The sequence below is a fragment of the Notechis scutatus genome, chromosome 2 (genome assembly GCF_049901735.1).
Source record: "Notechis scutatus isolate UNSWTSFEM ecotype Mainland chromosome 2, rNotScu1.2, whole genome shotgun sequence".
Taxonomy (NCBI): Eukaryota; Metazoa; Chordata; class Lepidosauria; order Squamata; family Elapidae; genus Notechis; species Notechis scutatus.
This window is the reverse complement of record NC_142010.1, coordinates 5,169,846-5,190,052: the sequence shown is the minus strand read 5'-3', so window position 1 is coordinate 5,190,052 and position 20,207 is coordinate 5,169,846. Positions and strand designations below refer to the sequence as shown.

At 43.0% G+C, this 20,207-nt stretch overlaps 1 long non-coding RNA gene across 2 annotated transcripts; it reads right to left on the bottom strand.

The window, feature by feature from the left end:
* Positions 1 to 1,444: 1,444 nt before the first annotated feature.
* LOC113425268 (uncharacterized) lies at positions 1,445 to 11,554 on the bottom strand. 2 transcript variants are annotated; one of them, XR_015747105.1, is made up of 3 exons: positions 11,430 to 11,554; positions 4,728 to 4,853; positions 1,445 to 3,182 (listed from the first exon to the last, which is right to left on the bottom strand). It is a non-coding gene; the product is annotated as an uncharacterized LOC113425268 (long non-coding RNA). The 2 variants fall into 2 exon arrangements; XR_015747106.1 differs by lacking the exon at positions 11,430 to 11,554 and adding an exon at positions 9,781 to 9,852.
* Between the last annotated feature and the right edge of the window lie 8,653 nt (positions 11,555 to 20,207).

Here is a 20,207-nt window from a genome sequence, read left to right as displayed (position 1 = left end):
TTTACGGAGCAAAGCTCAGGCTGCACTTGCACAGGTTAAGCGTGGGAGTCTTTGTTTCTGGAGGGGTATGATGAGAAAAATCCATCTCTAGCAGGTGATATCCAGAGATGCCTGGCTGATGAAGGTGTCAGGTGCGAAAGGCACAGGGAAGTCAAATTAATCCTATGAAACTGATTTCTTGCTTGTGCCTCTCCACGGGAAAATTCTCAACTAACGGTTAGCACACGCTAGGACCGTGATGGCAAACCTATGGCACGCGTGCCAGAAGTGGCACGCAGACCCACTTCTGCCGGCATGCGAGAGGTCACCCGGAAGAGCCTCACTGCGTGCCGCGCGCCCGACAGCTGATTGTTGGGTATCTGTTGTGCATGCGCAGAGGGCGGAGGTGCATGGGAGACATGAGCACATGCACAGAGATGCATGGTACACGGGGGATCTTGCACGCATGTGCGGTGCACAGGGGTTGCACACACATGTGCAGGGGGCGTGGGGAACCCCTCTGCCCGCATGGCCTTTTGGGTGCTGGCTCGTGAGTGCAATTTTCGGCACAGGAGCTCAAAAGGGTTAGCTACCACTGCGCTAGGAGTTAGATAACAGAATTCAAGGAAGGTTGGACTTAGTTTGCTTGTGGAGATGTAGTGATTCTAGTCTGATCCCTCTTTTAACTCCGCCCCCAGATTCTGCCATTCTTTCCCCTACAGAAGGTCCATATGGATCAGCCTATTTATCCATGGATCAACTTTTACAAGAACCTGCCAATTTTTGTTTGTCTGCTACAAGGTAAGTCTACCTTGCTTCCTTGACTATACAAAGGAAGATAAATTGTTACTGGTTTTCCCGGGATGATTCTTCTAAAGGGATTCCTAGTGGTCTCTGTTAGGAATGTAAGTCACCTAACAGTTGGGTTGGAAAATATATAAACCAGGATAGACATTTTAATACTGTCTCTTTAAGGGAATGCTAAAAATTTTAATTGGGTGTGGTTCCTCAAATGGCCATAAGATGGAGCCAGAAACCTGGGTTGTCCTGTTCTGTTCTCTTGTTGCTGAGAGTGTTGCCTTTCCTACATTTTTCCCTGTTGCTGATAATAGTTCTTCTTGGGTTTGATGTAAGTCTGTTACTGAACTGTTTTTGATACTGGACTTTGATATTTGGATTATCCCTGGACTACAAAAATGACTGCTACAACCGTGAATGACTTGGACTGTTTTGTTGAACTTTGCTTAACCGTTTACTGGAAGTAGAAACCTACATTTTACTATACAGTGTATCTGTGTGCTAGTTGTGTGTTATTCTTCACTACTCTCACTACGTCTCCCTGTGCGCGCTCATTCTCCTAACGGGGAATTACCTCAACAGTCTCCCATCCCAATTCTAAGCCAAGTCACTATGGTTAGCTTCTCAATCCAGCCCAAATCAGCTTGAGTTTTTCATCTGAGGAGAATTTGCCGATTGAGGCTGAAAGGGGGATCTGGAGGATTTTTCAAGGGAGAAAAATGAACGGGTCTGGGGGGGGGAAGAGAATGAGAGTGTGCATTTCTTGAACAGCAGTGGTAACGATAATTTTATTTCTACAATGTACATTCTTTTTCCTACAAGCTCAGTGCAGCAAAATAGTAAAATATACAATATTTCCAGCACTACATCGTGGTTTTAGAGCTGTTTCCAACATTTTTTACAAGTTTAACAAGTTTTGCTCTTAGAACAAACCCTTAGTTCCATTTTAGAAACTTTGAAGCATATTAGGACTGCTAACTATTTTCATGGAAAACAGGGTGTAGTCAAAAAAGTCACACCTGGGCAGTCTCATCTAATCACAGGAGAGATAGATAACGTGTAGGAGCAATCCTTGATAAAGTGGCAAAGAAGAGGAATGGGTGTGGGCCTATAGCAGGGTCCCCAAACTTGGCAACTTTAAGACTTGTGGACTTCAACTCTCAGAATTCCTCAGCCAGCGACGCTGCCTGGAGAATTCTGGGAATTGAAGTCCACAAGTCTTAAAGTTGCCAAGTTTGGCGACCTCTGGCCTATAGCAACAGCACTTTTGACTTATATACTGCCCCATAGCGTTTTTCAGTACACTCTGACCAGTTTACAATGTCAGCATATTTCTCCCTTATATAGGGAAACTGGATCCTCATTTTACCAACCTCAGAAGGGATGGAAGGCTGAGTCAACCTTGAGCCAGTCAGGATCAAACTCCAGACTGTGGGCAGAGTTAGCCTGCAATACGGCATGCTAACCACTACATCATCAGAGCTTAACTGCCTATGGAAAAAAATATCCCTTTTGGCGACCCATATTTCCTACTGAATAAGTTTGCTGTAAGGCTGCAGTGCCTCTCCCAAATCCTCTACAGAGGACAAATATATTCAGGAATGATCCATAAATGTATTCAGGAAGGTTGTGGCTCCTATCGCAGAACAACATCCCTTACAGATATCGATCTACTGATCTATTCACTTGTGCCCATCTCAACTAGCCCTCAATTTACAACAGTTCATTTAGTGACCATTCAAAGTTATAACGGCACTGGGAAAAAAATGATTTATGACCATTTTTCACACTTATGACTGTTGCAGCATCCCCTTGGTCATACGATCAAAATTCAGGTGCTTGGCAACGGATTCGTACTTATTATGATGGTTACAGTGTCCCAGGTTGAGGTGATCATCAGCTTTTGTGACTTCCTGACAAGCAAAGCCAATGGGGAGGCCAGATTCATTTAATAACAAGGTTACTCACACATTTTGCATTGAAACCTTTGCTGCTTTTATATGGCTTCTCTGCTATATGCATCCGCTTGTTCTTCATGAGGTTTGTTTTTCCAAACAAAACATCCCATGTTTCTGAGCAGTTATATATTTCTTTTTCTTGAGGGAATGTTCCCTCGTTGAATATCCAGAATATTGATGGTTGCATACATCTCTGTCTCAATTCTGACTTTTTCCCCCCCACACTGAAATTCACTTCGTTTGAGTTCTGGTCGCCTTCTTCAGGCAGGAAAGATTCATTGTTTTTATTTCCTGAGTGCCTGTGAGCCCCTGTTGGATTTATGGCTTTACCTTTAATTCCAGAACATGAGGAAAAATATTTTATTGACTCCTTTCAGTGGAATTCATTCGCTTTTTCAGATCTTCCCACTTGGAAGGTCTTCTTGTGCATCTGTCAAATGGCATATTCTGAGACAAACAGAAAAGCATTTATGTCATGCTACCTTCCAACAATGAATTCCCATCGTAACAACTTTTGCAACGAATTCTAGTGTTGCTTGGTCTCCTCTTTCCTCTTCCAATTGACCTTGTCTCTAAAAGACTACCTCATCTTCCCCTTCTGTTTGACCCTAGAAATCCTCTGTCATCCTTCAAGAATCCTTCTTCTGCTTGTCTTTCTGGCTGCCATAGAAAGGGGGGAGAGTAATTGGACTATGTGGGGAGGCGGGGAAGAGTGCTGGAGGCTTGAGAGGGTGAACTGTAAAACTTGGGAAATTTTTCTTGACTATGCTTACTTGCTTACTATGCAGCTGCAGCTTCTTATCTATCTATCCATGGTCAAGGTCAAGCACCATGGCGAGCCAGATGTCTGAAACACCACCTGAAGATGCCCCACATGACGTTACGCACACCTCAGACTGGACGGCCATTTTGAATTACTGGGGATGGGAACATTGGCATAACTTTCTCTAGGTGATTTTTGCGCCTATTTGCCTCAGATCTGATGCTACCCTATCAATTTTCAGTAAAAGTCCTTTTCTCTAAAACAATGGAGTCTAAGGTTTTCTTTCTTGGATTTTGAATGGAGCCTCACCTGACACCCACATTCAAGCATTCTCATTTGGTGGTTTTCTGAACACCCCCAGCTTGGGAGGATCTCATGATTAAGAATATTGCTCTTAATATTACTACTCTTTTAAAGTAACAAGAGAATAGTTCACATATCAGTAAGACACTGATTTCCTTAAAACATTTTTTTTTTAATTAAACACAACTAATGGGCTCACTCACTAACCTTTTAAATACCATTTGATCCATCACATCACTTTAGAACTACGTTCAATTTCTCTAGATGGCCACATTTCAGTTCCCAGAATCCTTCATTCCTGATCAATCTGTGCAATAGGACAGATAAATCAATGGGCCCGAAGGGTGGGCGGCTTCCCTTCATTATGGTCAAGCGGAAATTAGGGTAGCTCTCTGGGGGTGGCTGAATTTGGATTCCCACCCAAAGCAAGGGTTTAGATTTCCTGGCCTCTTTCTAATGTAAGACTACATTACCTGTGCCAAAAGGTTACAGATCTTGTCAAAGAGAAAATCTATCTGGCCGCTAATAGTTAATATTGAGTTGATGGCACATAATCAATCCATCAAGTTATGGGTCCACCTGACAGAAGTTGGAAACATAGGGGGGGGGCAGCTAGTTCAATATTATACGCTCAACTGGCAGCAGGTCACTAGATTTTCTAGCAGTCAGTGTTTTTTTTCCCCATCTTCTGCAATCTGATCCTTTCAACCAAACTTTCCAGGAATCAACAATTCTATGATGGAAACTGGGACCTTCTTCCTCTCCAGAAAATGGCGTTTGGCTTGATGGATCCTCAGATGTGAAGGACTGAGCAACCAACTTGTTCTGCAAGATGCTGGCACTTCCCTGGGTTTTAAATAGTAAGAACTCTTTTGGCTCAAAGCACCCCATGAACGTTTGTAAGGATTGACATTCTGAATCCTTACCTGGTCAGTTGGCCTCCCCATCATTCTCTTGATTTATCTCCAAGGAACCTTTACCTTCACAATCTCAAAGGCCTCTTCCTCGAATTTGGGAGGTTTTAGCTTCGTACCCTCTAGGTTTCGAGGCATCTGAAAAAGGAAAAGCAACTTTGATTCAACTCAAAGAAGTCCTGAAGAAGGTGCCCACCAGGCATGCTTTCCATGCCCTCCAAGATGAGTAATGCTCAAACCAGTTGAGGGAGATGGAACCAAAAGGTTCTTCTCTACTCCACCAGAAATGTTGGTTAGAAAAATGGGCTTTATACAATTCTAAAACAATCAGAACTGAAAGGTCTCAAAATATCGTTGTCAATGTCTATTATGGAACTTCTTAGATATCCAGGTCATGGTTGTCGAAAGGTGCTTTTTCAAGAGGCTACTGGACCTTTTTGTTATCCTTTGAAGACGTTTCGCTTCTCATCCAAGAAGCTTCTTCAGCTGAAGCTTCTTGGATGAGAAGCAAAACATTTTCAAAGACTAACAAAAGTCCAGTTGCCTCTTGAAAAAGCGCCTTTGGGACAGTTGTCAATGTTTTTTCCACTTTAGCTATCTGAAATGGATGTTTATCCATTTGTATGGAGCAAAGTAAGTCAGGATCTGAATTACAATTGTGCACTGGTGACAATTGTGGACTGCTGTGAAAAATATCCGAAGCCACTTTCTTTGTATCATTTTTCTTTCCATTTTTCTTGAATTTCCCCTCCTATTTATCACACTTTCTCTTCTATTTCTTTCCCCCTTCCTCACTTTCTATCCGATTTTTTCTTCTAAACTAAAAGTTTTAATAAACATTCTATTAAAAATATCAAATGTCTCCTGGCTCTAGTAATCACTCGGAGCAAATCCTGTGCAACTGCCTCCTACAAGCCTTTTTGGGTTGGCTGATTGCAACCAATCCTTGTTCTGTTCCAAGGATCAGATCATTAAGTGAAATGATCAGTAGATGAATATCATAGCAGTTTAGATGTGACTGTGAATGTGCTTGCAACTTCAGCCTTCCAGACTCAATTTTTGTTATCCTCTCTGAAGTAGGTGTTTTTAACAACATTTTGTACATTCTATTGCAAAGACGTTAATTCTAATATATATTTCCCATTGTAATCCTTTATTACTTTTTAAATCTTTGGATATCATTCTTAGAATTTATAACATAGTAAATATTTTAAAGCCTTGGTTTAATACAGAGGTCTCCAAACTTGGCAACTTTAAGACATGTGCACTTCGACTCCCAGAAGTTGAAGTCCACAAGTCTTAAAAGTTGCCAAGATTGAGGACCCCTGGTTTAATATCATGTGGGGTTGGCTCCAGTATTTGCAAGTAGCGTAAATAGGGGGAAAATGGATTGAATAGAAACGCATTGTATGAAAATTTGGTTTACAAAGTATTGCAGTCCTCACATGCAATTTGGTTTACAAAGTACTGCAGTCCTCACATGCAATTATTCAAAGTTGCAACGGCACTGAACAAAGGGGAAAAAAGAGAAATTCCAGTTCCAAACACCTTCGTAATCCGAGGATTAGTTGTTTTTATATAAGTACAAAACTAGGCAGAGTAGTATTGTAATATTACTTGAAATGAAAGAGTAAAGATAGACCATCATTGGGGCTGGCAATAAGGTCAGTGAAACGGTGACTCTAGTCCCCATTTAGCAACCATTCACAGTTATGACAATAATGAAAAAGTATCTTTATAATAAATCCTTACCATCTCCCCCACCCGCCCAATTTTCTCCTTTTTTTAAAGCTTTTGGGGACTGAATACCTCTTCGGCATCCTGTGGGATGAACTGCCTAAGGTGCAGGAGCCTCTGGCTCTCCAGATCAACTTCCTCCAAAGTCTCTTCAGCCTTGACTTTCATGCAGAAATCCAGCTTTTTCCTACCCGTCCGAACTTTTCTATTGATGTTCGGATCTCTTTGGGGTACAACCTTCCCTCTGGTCTTCCCAGAGCTGCCCTCCTGCAGATCCTCCTTGACTCTTCCCAAGGAGGCCAGGAAACCTTTCGTATCTTCTTCCAAAAGAGATGGTGCTGCGGGAAACCCAGCTGTTCTTTTCAAGAGTTCCTGCCTTTGAGAATCCCAGCACTGGTGTATTTCGTCCTCTGACTCCATCTTAATGTGGGATGGGCCACCCTTGGTCAAAAAGCCCCTGATGGTCCTGACTTGGACAATGAAAGGGTCTCTTCCCCCATTCTCAGTTCCCTCTTTTTCTTTGCATACCACGACACCCTTCTCTTCCTCCATAGTTGGGCCTCCTCGCAGCTACACAGAAAGGAAAAATAAGTAGTAGTAAATAGCAACATAGAAGGACCCTTTTTCTGTGTTTGTAGTATCCCTCTTTATGATTTGAAAAATATTCTTTTTCTTACAATTAAGACCATTTGCTGCTGTTAAAGATTCTTAGATGATGCTTGGTAGCTCCTTAATATAACTAGAATAAAAATAAATAAATTAGAGCCTGAGCTCCATTGAAGCTTCAGGTTCTTTGAGCCTCCCAGTCCCCTTTTGATGTCCCTCGGTCTTTCCGTCTCCCCACAATCCTCAGAGCCCCACTTGCTAGGGGGTTTTAGCCTGTAGGTTTGGGGCCTTTACGTACAAGGTCCTCCGAGCCTGGAATGAGCTCCCTTGTCTCTGGGAAATTCTGGTCTTTCCAAGGGGTATTTAAAAAACTCTTTATTTGATTAGTGATTCAGTTTAGGGCCTGGTCATTCTGCCCCACTCTTATTTTAGATGGCAGTTGGAAGTGAACAAGTAAGTTAAATTATTTTCTGTGGAGATAGATATACAAGTAAGTACTCACTTAGCAACCACAATGGGGACTGGAAAATGTTGCTAAGTACTAAACACTAAGTGAAAAAATCATATGATCATGTTAGATATCATTTCCCCTTCAATCATTAACCGAAGTGGCATGGATGCTAAACAGAATATCACATGCCCACAACTTACAATTTTATTGTCAGATTCTCCATTGACTGCTTGTCACAAGCTGGTTGGGAAGAGGACAAATGGTGATTATGTGGCCACAGAACACTGTGGCAGAGGTGGTATTCAGCCAGTTCTGACAGGTTCTGGAGAACCGGTAGCGGAAATGTTGAGTAGTTTGGAGAACCGGCAAATACCACCTCTGACTGGCCCCATCCCCATCTATTCTCTGCCTCCTGAGTCCCAGCTGATCGGATGGGTTTCCTTTTGTTGCCCTGCACAGGAGAACGGAGCTGGAAAGCAGGTTAGTGGGGTGGAGAGGGAATTGGGATTTTACAGTATCCTTCCCCTGCCATGCCCACCAAGCCACGCCCAGCAAGCCACACCATGCCCACCAAACCACGTCCACAGAACCGGTAGCAAAAAATGTTGAATCCCACCACTGCACTGTGCCGCTCATGTGAGAATTAAGTTGCAAAGCCAGTTTTTTGTCACTGTCATAATTTTTCATGGTTGTTGCATTATCTTCCAGGACCTGCCATGGACTCCAATCGGCCTTTAGAAGGCCCGGAAGACATGGCTTCCCATTCAGGTCTCGATCTGGCAATAGCGAAGAGCTCTTAAAGGGGCTATATTGACCTACTGTAGGGTGAATTGTTTCTGAATGTGATTTTTTTGTTTTTGTTTTTGTTTAATTGATTATGGACTGTTTCCATGTTTTCAAACAGGTTTTTAACTTTTGTTTTACCTGGTCTGAGCTGCCCGGTTTCTTAGATAAGGGACCTACAAATCATGCAATTATCATCGTTGTCATCATCACAATGATGTGACTGAGGGATGGGGGGAAAGGCTATAAATGCAAGCTTTGGCCACCAAGTTATTAGTCGCTGCATGAGGCCAGTGGGTAAGCGAGGTCTACCTATATATCATCCTCTGATGAAAAAAAAGCTGCCCAACACTCTCACTCACCCGAAGTCAAATATTTCAGACAAACCTATTAAACTCCAGCAAACGGACATATTTGAGTGACGGAATAAACCAGACAGCCCTGTGACTCATTGGGGTCATCCTTTGAAAGAAAGGTGGTTAGCCAGGGCAGACTTTAATCATTGCACCAACCTCGGCAGAAACATTACACCATATGAGTTGTCCATTTTGCTTTGCTCTTACTCTGTGGAGGCCTTGTAGTCGAAGGCAGGCGTCGGGTTCTGCAACTCTCGCGCTAATTTCCCTTTGCCACGTATTCTCAAGTGGATCCTCCTGTTTCGTCTTCGTCTGGGCTTGTCTCCTCATTCTGTGCCTTTCTCTGTCTTTCTGGAGACGGGCAGCCCTTTCCTCCTCTGTTTCTTCGTACCTTCTTCTCTTTGTTCTTTCTCTCTGATCCTGGAGGCGGGCATCTCTCTCTTCCTCTGTCTCTTTCTTTCTCTTCCTTCTCTGTCTTTCCTTGTCATTCTGGCGGCGTGCGCGCCTCTCCTCCTCCGTCTCCTTTTCTCTGTTTTTCTTTGTCCTGAGTCTCTGATCCAGGAGTCGAGCAGCCCTAGCCTCCTCCGATTCTTGTTCTCGCCTCCTCCTTGCTGCGTGACGACATCTGTAGCCATCTCTTGACCATGACTTTCGTCTTCTCTTTCCACGCGGCATAATATGGCGGACAATATTTTTTTTTTATCCCAAAGCTGGATGCGGCTGTCATCACCTAAGGAGATTTATATGTTATAAAATAGAGAAAAAAAAATGTGCAGGTAGTCCTCAATTTACAACCAGAACTGAGCCCCAAACTTCTACTGCTAAGCAAGACAGTTCTTAAGTGAACTTTGCCTCATTTTTTACAACATTTCGTGCCACAGTTGCTAAGTGAATTTGCTTGTCAAAAGTGATCACATGACCCCAGGACGCTGCAGACGTCATAAATATGCGTCGGTTGCCAAGCGTCTGGATTTTGATCGGACCATGAGGATGCTGCAATGGTCATAAGTGTGAAAAGCAGTCACAAGTCACTTTTTTTCAGTGCCATTGTAACTTTGAAAGGTCACCGAACGAACTGTGGTAAGTTGAGGACTACTTGTAAGCAAATAAAAATAAGTCAATATTCACTTACCCAAAGAAATAAACCGAATGAGCACAGGCAGGCCAAAAAAGCAGTGAGACAGGGAGGGACTTCTGACTTCCTACCAGCTTCCCCACTGACTTTGGTTGTGGGAAAACTGGCAGAGAGAATAGGAATAGAACACATGCGCGCCAGATACCGGACAATCAGCTGGCGGGCGGGCAGCGCGCATGGGCAGACCTTTTCTGGGCGAGTGCTCACATGCCGGCAATAATGGCTCTGCATGCCACTTCCGTCACGTGTGCCATAGGTTCATCACCCCGGACCTATACCATTCCAGATAAGTGACTATCTAGTCTCTTCTTAAAAACCTCCAGTGATGGAGTGCCCATGATTTCTGAAGGCAAGCTGTTTGTTCCACTGGTTAGTTGTCCTCGCTGTTAGAAAGTTTCTCTTTAATTCCAGGTTGTTTCTCTCCTTGATTAGTTTCCATCCATTGTTTCTTTTCCTGCCCTCTGGTGCTTTGTAGAATAATTTGACCCCCTCTTCTTTGTGGCAGCCCCTCAAATACTGCTATCATGTCGCATGACTGGGGGTGGGTGGGTGGGAAAACGACACTGTTATCGCCATAATTTTGTGAATAAACCTGATCCTGGAAATTTCAATTTCACAGAAATAATTGATCCTGGATTTTTAATGCATTAAGGTAGCAGTGGCCTTCATTCAAAAATCGTTGTGATATAATGCACCATTTTGAATGGTTGCTGCTCCAGGCATTATCCCTCCTAAACCTTCAGTTGACTCTCTGCGTTTAGGAAGGCCCTGAAACCTTGGCTCTGCCACCACCCTGCCAGGTGGTTTGTGGGCAGTGGCGTTTAAAGGGCTTGCATTGAGGATGCTGATTGTGATGTTTTTAATTTTTAAATGGATTGTGCATAGTTTCTATGTATTTGTTACTTTTTAACTTGTTTTTTTTTTAATTATTTTTTTACTTAAGAGGTGCAGAATTGCTCAGATGAGAGATTCTAATAATAATAATAACAACAACAACAATAATAACAACAACATGAGGTGTTGAAGCATGTAGCAAAAAATGTTTTAAAACGTTTGCATTTTGGTTTGTAACTTGCTTTTTTATTGTGGATAACCTTCTGAGAGCTGACCAGATTTCTCTGGATGAGACAGCCCTTACACTTTGAATAATATATTTCTTTTTCCAGAATGGTCGCTACAAAGAGGCTACCTGTACGTATATCATCCTCTGACGGAAAATTCCGCCCAACAGTCCGATCCTCAAGAGACAAATATTTTTTTAAAAAACAACTATTAAGTAAAAGCCTAGCAAATTGTTACATTTGATAAGGGATAGCATCCTTGATATAATTATTTTCGGAGGCCTCCACCACGCTGTGGTTATCTTATTAGGTTGCACCGAATGCAACTCCGAAAACTTAAGCTAGCTAAAAACCGGCAGCGCCAAAGTAACCGCGAGAAGTTCCGGCTGCCTCATTCAAACTCCACCACCGGGTCAAAGTAATCAGGTACACGGAATAAAAGGTCGAAATCCCAGATCCAGGAGGGATTTCCCCCCCACCTCAAAACAATGGCAAAAGTGCCTCTTGAACTGCACCTGCAAAGGGAGCAACTTCTGGGCTGCCATGCACGAGGAGGCGGAAGGCAAAACAAAAGGGGGAACCTACCTTCTTTCCTAGGAAGCCCCGCGCCTGCCTGCCTACTTGCCTTCCAGGCAGCGACCCTCCGCCCTAAGAGCCGCCCCCTCTTCTCGCACCCCCGGCGCTCCTCTTTGCCCGCCTCCCTTCCAGATGGGGCTGCAGCCCATCCGCGAGGGGGAGTCCTGGACGCCTTAAGAGGCGGAGCTCAGGTTGCATTTGTTTACTTTACTTTATTGTCAAGGGGAGTACTAATACCAGTCTATAAAGCCTTAGTAAGAGCACACCTAGAGTACTGCATCCAGTTTTGATCACCACATTATAAAAAAGATGTTGAGACTCTAGAAAAAAGTACAGAGAAGAGCAACCAGGATGATTAGGGGACTGGGGGCTAAAACATACAACGAACGGTTGCAGAAACTGGGCATGGCTGGTCTAGTGAAGAGAAGGACCAGGGGAGACACGATAGCGGTCTTCCAATATCTGAAAGGCTGCCACAGAGAGGAAGGGGTCAAGCTGTTTTCTAAAGCGCCTGTAGGCCAGATAAGGAATAATGGATGGAAACTGAACAAGGAGAGATTTAACCTGGAAATAAGGAGAAACTTTCTGACAGTGAGAACAATCAACCAATGGAACAGCTTTGCCTTCAGAAGTTGTGGGAGTGCCATCACTTGAGACTTTCAAGAAGAGATTGGACTGCCATTTGTCAGAAATAGTGTAGGGTCTCCCGCTTGGGCGGAGGGTTGGACTAGATGACCTACAAGGTCCCTTCCAACTCTGATTATCTGTTATCTGTCATTGCACCTCATACAACGAAATTAAATACCATCTTCGGTGTACGTTATGGCTATGAAAATAAACACAAACACATATCCTTCACATTCTATATATTGAATTGAAAACCCCTGATATTGCATTAATATTGCACTATACAGCAGAATTCAAAAGAGCTACTGCCCTGGGATAGAAGCTGTTTTTCAGCCTATTTGTCCTTGTTTTTATTATCCTGCACCGTCTGCCAGATGGCAATAGTTTAAAAAAAAAAAGGGTTTCCAGGATGAGATGGATCTTTGAGAATGTTTTGAACTTTCTTAAGGCAGCTGGAGCTATGAAGCTCTTCCAAAGAGGGGAGAGGGCAACCAATGATCCTCTGGGCAATGATGTTAACCCTCTGGAGTGCTTTCCTATCTGCCACTGTGCAAACCATACAGAGGTGCAGTATGTTAAAATGCTCTCTATGGTGCAGCGGTAGAAGGTCACCAGCAGTTTCTCATTCAGTTGTTGTTTTCTGAGAAGCCTCAGGTAGTATAAACTCTGCTGGGCCCTTTTGACCAGAGCTGCAATGTGGGCATCCCAGGTCAAGTCCTCTTTTAGGGTAACACCCAGAAGCTTAAAACTGGCCACTTGCTCCACTCGGTCTCCATTGATAAGCAAGGGCTGGATGTCTGATCTGTTCCTTCTATAATCCACCATAAAGCTCCTTGGTCTTATTCAGAGGTGGTATTCAGCAGGTTCTGACCAGTTCTGGAGAACCGGTAGCGGAAATTTTGAGTATTTCGGAGAAACGGCAAATGCCACCTCTGACTGGAGATTTTATAATATCCTTCCCTTGCCACGCCCACAGAACCGCTAGTAGAAAAAATTTAATCCCACCACTGGTCTTATTGGTGTTGAGGACCCAGTTATTGTCTCCACACCACGAAAGCAACCGGTCCACCTCATCTCCGCAAGCAGACTCTTCCCCCCGCCCAGAGGTGAATCCCACCACAGGACTCATTTACACAGGTTAAGCGGGGAAGTTTGGTTTTTGGAAAAGCGTGATAGCTTGTTGAGAAATCCATTACAGCTCAACTTACTAACAAAATGGAGCCCAAAATTTCTGTTGTTAAGCGAGTTGTACCCTCTTTTATGACCTTTCTTACCACAGTTGTTAAGTGAATCGTCATGCTTAATAAATTAAGTAACCTGGTTGTTAAATGACCTTCCCTGCTGACTTTTCTGAGCAGGTCACAAAAGGTGATCACATGACCTTTGGGACACTGCAACCGTTATAAATATGAAACTAGTTGCCAAGCATCTGAATTTCAGTCACATGATCATGGGGGGGTCGTAGCTGAAAAACGATGTAACTTTTTTCAGTGCAGCGTTGTAACTTTGAATGGTCAATAAATGAACTATTATAAGTCGAGAACTACCTGTACTTACTACCAGCTGGTATTTAGCAATGCCTGGCTGCTCAAGACTCGTATGAGCCATACCTGTTAGGGATATACACCCTAGCAGAACCTGCACGGCAGTCAGGCAGGCAGGCAAATATGTGAGACAAACGTTTTTGTAGCTTACACTCAGTAAAACAGATACAATGTGCTAGTTAAATAGTTTATTCCAGTAAGATTTATAGCATAGTCAAACAGTCCATATATCATACACTAGTTCAGTCCGTCCGGGGATTAATCAGTTGCAAAGTCCAGTGTCGAAAAAGAGGTCAGTAAACTTACTAATATCAGTCCAGTAATATATCTCTTCGCAGTAGAGATATGAAGAAGTAAAACCTCTTTTCTTCCTTCAGCAACAGCAAAGAACACGCAGTTATCACACCATCAATCCATCAGTCAGCAAGCAATCCAGTAAGCCAGCAGTCAATCAGGTTCTCTTGCTCCCTCTTATGGCGATTTGACAACCGCACCCAAAATTACATGCTTTGCAATTAAAGTGACACATACTTAAATTCACTATCATAGTCTATATATATTATTTTACCCAAACTACGTTAGGTAACCATGTTATTCCTAACAATACCAAAGCAAGTTCTCCAAGGACTTGTCAAATTCACGTTTGAATGTAATGTTTACTACAATGTCAGTGGTCTTGCTTTCCTGGTAACACAAAGAGAAGTTGCTACAGGCTTCTTCCGTGAAGACTTTTCTAAAGGGTTTCATGATGGTCATTCATTCCAATACTTAGTGAAGCCCCAGGAAAAAAAAATTAATAGAACTGAGGAGAAAAAGAATGAAAGTGCATATTTCTCATTCGGCAGCAATGGGAATTCTAACTCCTGTATATAGACTTAGTACAGCAAAACAACAAAATATCAACGTCCTGCCTGGTTTGTAAGCATTTCTTGTTAAGATTTGTTATTTGCTTTATTGATTTAAATTTCCCACCACCTAGTCACTGTTATGACAAGGGCAGCCATACAACTGAAACATAAAATATCACCAAATATAATTATTTTAATTTCTATTGAAGATAGAAATGGAATTGATGGATGGATGGATATAGAAATTGTACCCTATGACTATTAAGTAGTGTACCTTATGATTCTTGACTCTTGACGAATGTATCTTTTCTTTTATGTATACTGAGAGCATTTGCACCAAGACAAATTCCTTGTGTGTCCAATCACACGGCCAATAAAGAATTCTATTCTATTCTATTCTATTCTATTCTATTCTATTCTATTCTATTCTATTCTATTCTTATTCTTATTCTTATTCTTATTCTATTCTTATTCTTATTCTTATTCTCATTCTCATTCTTATTCTTATTTGGAAATATATGCATGCTGCCTGACATTCAATGGCATGGGTGTATTTTAATCACAAATTTGATTAATAAAATTACAAAAGATATAAAGCGTAGGACCAAGATAAAATTAGGTAGGTGAAAAATGGATGTGGGCCTATGAAGGCCCCTCTAGAAAATTTTCCTTTTTGCCATTCAAATATAATAATAATAATAATAATAATAATAATAATAATAATAATAATAATAATAATAATAATAATAGTTTTCCTATGTTAGGATGTAGCTCCTCTCCCAAAACCTCTACAGAGACCAAATATATTCAGGGAAGTGCCACATGGCACAAAGCAGCATCCCTTACAGATATCGACCTGCTGATCTATTCAGTTTTACCCATCCCAGGTGAAAGCAACTACCAAGATCATTTCTAAATTGCCTGATAACCCAGAGTTTGAACAAAGAACTTCAATGCAAAACAAGCACTACTTTAAATTTTTTTTAAATATATCAATATATTTAAAAGCTAATGCCCTTGTGCTTGATTCTTGGTCATCTGCTGTTTTCACTCCTCAAGCCTCCGCGTGCACCCTGCCCTTACCTGCACCCAAAACTGGCTGCGTGGAGACTCCTGGGAGGGGCAAGGTGGGCTGGGCGGGGCCAGCCAGGTGTGGGATTTGGGGGTTCTCTGAATGGCACAGAATCTTAGCTGGGGCTCCCCTGAACCCCTGCAAACCCCCAGCAGCCCACCTCTCATTGTATATAATATGTTACATATTCATCATAACTTTCAAGGCATTCATTAAGTGACTTGTCATATCTCAATAAGTTTTTGTACAAGATCCTGTGAACCTGGAATGAGCTTCCTTGGTCTCTGGGGAAAAGTGGCTTCTCATAGGGGCATAAAACCCTTTTTCTTTGCTCAGTAATTTAATTTGGGGCCTGGTGAGATAACAGATAATCAGAGTTGGAAGGGACTGTTGAGGTAATTCCCCATTAGGAGAATGAGCGCATACAGGGAGACGTATTGAGAGAAGTGTTGAATAATATACACACAGCACACAGATACACTGTACAGTAAATGTAGGGTTTTACTTCCCATAAAGGTTTAAGCAAAGTTCAAAAAAAGCAGTCCAAAATGATTCACAGGTTAAATCAGTTTTCAGTCCAGGGATAATACAATAACGAAGCCCAGTGTCAAAAACAGTTTAGTATCAGGCTTACATCAAATTCAAAAATAGCAGTCAATTAGAAAGAACGGCAATACTCTCCAACAGAAGGAAAACAGAAATTCATTGAGACTTCTGAGACTAAAACGAAGACAAAACAACCCAGGTTTCTGGCTCCATCTTATGGCCATTTGAGAAACCACACCCAATTACAATTTTAGGATTCTCTTAAAGATACAGTTTTAAAATGTCTATCCTGGTTTATATATTTCCAGTTGTTAGGTGACTTACATTCCTAACAGAGACCTTGTAGGTCATCTAGTCCAATCCCCCGCCCAAGCGGGAGACCCTACACCATTTCTGACAAATGGCAGTCCAATCTCTTCTTGAAAGCCTCCCGTGATGGCGCTCCCACAACTTCTGAAGGCAAAGCTGTTCCATTGATTGATTGTTCTGTCAGAAAGTTTCTCCTTATTTCCAGGTTAAATCTCTCCTTGTTCAGTTTCCATCCATTATTCCTTGTCTGGCCTACAGGCGCTTTAGAAAATAGCTTGACCCCTTCCTCTCTGTGGCATCCTCTCAGATATTGGAAGACTGCTATCATGTCTCCCCTGGTCCTTCTCTTTATACCAGACTAGCCAAGCCCAGTTCCTGCAACTGTTCTTCATGTTTTAGCCTCCAGTCCCCTGATCATCCTGTTGCTCTTCTCTGCACACTTTCTAGAGTCCCAGCATCTTTTTTATAATGTGGTGACCAAAACTGGATGCAGTACTTTAGGTGTGATCTTACTAAGGCTTTATAGAGTGGTATTAGTACTTCCCTTGATCTTGATTGTATCCCTCTGTTAATGCAATTTAGGATTGTGTTAGCTTTTTTGGCTGCTGCTGCACACTGCTGGCTCATATTTAGCTGGTTGTCCACTAAGACTCCAAGATCCCTCTCACAATTACTGCTATTGAGCCTGGTTTCACCCAGTCTATATGTGTACTTTTGGTTCTTCTTGCCTAAGTGTAGGACTTTACTTTTCTCTACATTGAATTTCACCAGCCTCCTCTTGTTTAGATAACATGTTGCAAATGAACAGCTTTGTTAATTTTACATTGAGAACTATATAGATATGCAGGTAGTTCTCGCTTAGCAACCGCCGTTTGGACTGGAAACTCAGTTGTTAAGTATCACGGTCACTAAGCAGGAAATTACAACTGTTAAAAGAGTTACAAAATTACTTTCCCTTCAACTGTTAAGCGGAGACACATGGCTGCAAAGCAGAATGTCCCATGACCGCAACATATAATTTTACTGCCAGCTCCTCCATTGACTCTGCTTGTCATAGTTGTAAAGAGGATAAGTTGTGATCATATGACTGTGGCTGTAAATTCAAGAACTGATCAGAAAAGCATTCCTCCCCCCCCCCCCCAGTCCTAACTTGAAATGGTCACTGCACTTGGATTTTGGACTTTAGTCTAAAGACCTGGCTGTGCCACCTTGCCTGGGAGTCTGGTATTGGTGGGAAGCTCTTACAGGGGCTGATTCTAATTTTATTTATTTATTTTTTTAAGCAACTATTTTTACTTGTTGACAGCTCCCCAGAGTTGCTTAAGATGGGAGGCACTATTACGGTAACGAACTGTAATAATGATAATAACGGAGATCACGTGACTGAGGGTTGCGTCAAAGGTGGTAAATAATTTGAAAACTTTTTTCTTTCCAGACCCCGTCATGAAGAAATTTGTAAGTGAGGTCTATCTTGTATATAGAATAGAATAACAAGAGTTGGAAGGGACCTTGCAGGTCACCTAGCCCAACCCACAACTCAAGCATCCTCTGCTGGAAAATGTTGCCCAACACTCCCACCCCTCCAAGTTGAAATATGCCCAACAGATGTATGAAATAAAACTCTAATGAAGTGTTATCTTTGATAGCGATAGAATAATCCATGTAATTAATTCGGAAGAGTCGGGGGGAGGCTCTGCCACACGCTACAAAGCTCCTCTGCCACAAACCAACAAGGCCTACTACTATCACACTCCTGCATCTTCTCACTCACTACTCCCAAAACTAGGTGGGCGCAAACGGGCCAGCGGCAAAGCAGCCGCCGAGAAGCTTTCGCAGCCTGATTCTCAAAGCCTCAACCGGATTCCCCAATAATCAGGGATCCAGTGGGATAAAAGTCCGAGATCCCAGATCCGGGCCAAATGGAGACATGCCCCCCCCAAAAAAAACCAAACCACAAACAAAAACCAAGTGCAAAAAGTGTTTCCCGACCTGCCCCTGGGGAGCAAAGCGCTCAGCTTCTGGGCTGCCCTGCCCAGAAGTGGGAGGCGGGTAAAAGGAAAGAGAGGATCCCGCCGGCGGATCCGGCGGATCCCAGACCAGAAGGAGAACCGACTTTCTTTCCCCGGGAAGTCTCGCGTTTTCTTACCACGCCTCCCTCTGCCCGCGGGAAGAGAGTCGCCGCTCTTCCTCGCTCCGGCCGGCCTCCCTTTTTGGTGGGACTGCAGCCTAGAGGGGTCCGCCGCCCATCCCACCCTCCCTCGGTCCGGACTGAAAGAGGAGAGAGGCCAGGACGCCTCTTGGGAAGCGGAGCTCAGGCTGCTTTTGCACAGGCTAAGCTTTTGTTTCTGGAGAGGCGCGAGAGCGTGTTTGGGAGAAAGCCATGGCTTCCTCCTTTCCTGGCCGATATTCAGAGATGCCTGGTTGCCCAAGGTCCATCGGGGCCACGCTGGCTACTTAAGGACCGACTTTTCCAAACACCTGTCAAATGCACTTTTTGGTTTGTTTGTTTGTTTGCTTGCTTGCTGGCTAATAATGCGTGTTGTGCTTTTGATCCAGAGAGCCCTCCCGCCTTACAAAATAACCCAAACGTGGAAAAATAAAAAAAAAACAGCAGGTAAAGCCTCATACCCTAACCCACAGCGCCCAAGCTGATGGCAGTTGCACTTCCGTTGTGAATTTCCGCAAGGCAGTTTGGGTGGATTTCCCAAGAGTAGATATGCCTGGGGCTTGAGAAGAAAATTCAACGGGGGGACGGGACAGAAACAGAAGCTAAGAAATGTATTTAACCTTGCAGAAGCCTGCACTATGGGATTTTATGATTGAGAACTCCAGGGGCTTTTTGATTAAAATTGAATTGCTGAAAGCCATGCGCCTATTTCTTCCCCCAATCTCACCCCGCTACGATCATGAATTTTATTCAGAAAGGGTGTCATTCATACATTCATTTTTGTTCAGTCCTTCGTTCAAGGCCACTGCCCATCTCAAAATATGACAGCTTGAGAACAAATAAAAAGACAAAAACAGCACAGTGAAATAATAAATGACGTAGTCTGCAACCAAGATAAAAAAAAATCTAGCCAACACTGTTAAAGTTAACTATGATTCTGGCTCAGCCATACAACCAGGGCCCCGGGCTCAATAACAAAAAAGGCTTTAAGAAAAGCCAAGCAGGGTTGGGGCCAGTCTGATCATCCTGAGGGATGGTGTTCCAGAAGGTGGGCCTCAGGACAGAAGCGGCTGTCTTCCTGCGTCCTGCCAGAAGGCTCTCCCTAATAGATGGCAACCTGGAGCAGCCTCTTCTGCCAGATGTAACAAAAGATGCTCCTGTTTGAAACTTGGCCTCAAAACATCTGAGGTGGCTCGCAGGGCTCCAACTCTTTATTATTAACCTGCATGAGGTCGGTCAAAAACATAAAAATGTGCCTTGACCCAAAGGATTTTTAAAAATCTGAAAGAAGCAGAGAAAGAGTCAGTGATGCAAATTAACGTACAAACTGCTGCTCAAAGGCAGCTCAAGATACTTGTAGCTATGAGACTTAACAACTCTGGAAATCATTATCTTTAGGTGTTGGTATTGCATCCTTCAGGTGAAGGAATTGAGGAATCTGGGCACCAGCTGGCTATGCCTCCAGCTTTTTACCTCAAAACCCCTAAGGCTATTTAACTTGGTGTGCAAGATCCCCTGTTAGAACTGGATGATTATGGGCACTTTGAAACATGGAACAAACCGGGAGAGGGGGGGAGATGGGGGAAAAGGAACTATATCACTGGGGGGGAAATTTTGTGCATTGTTGTATTTGGGGAATCATTTTCCTACAGGGTTTATGTGAAAATCCGCACC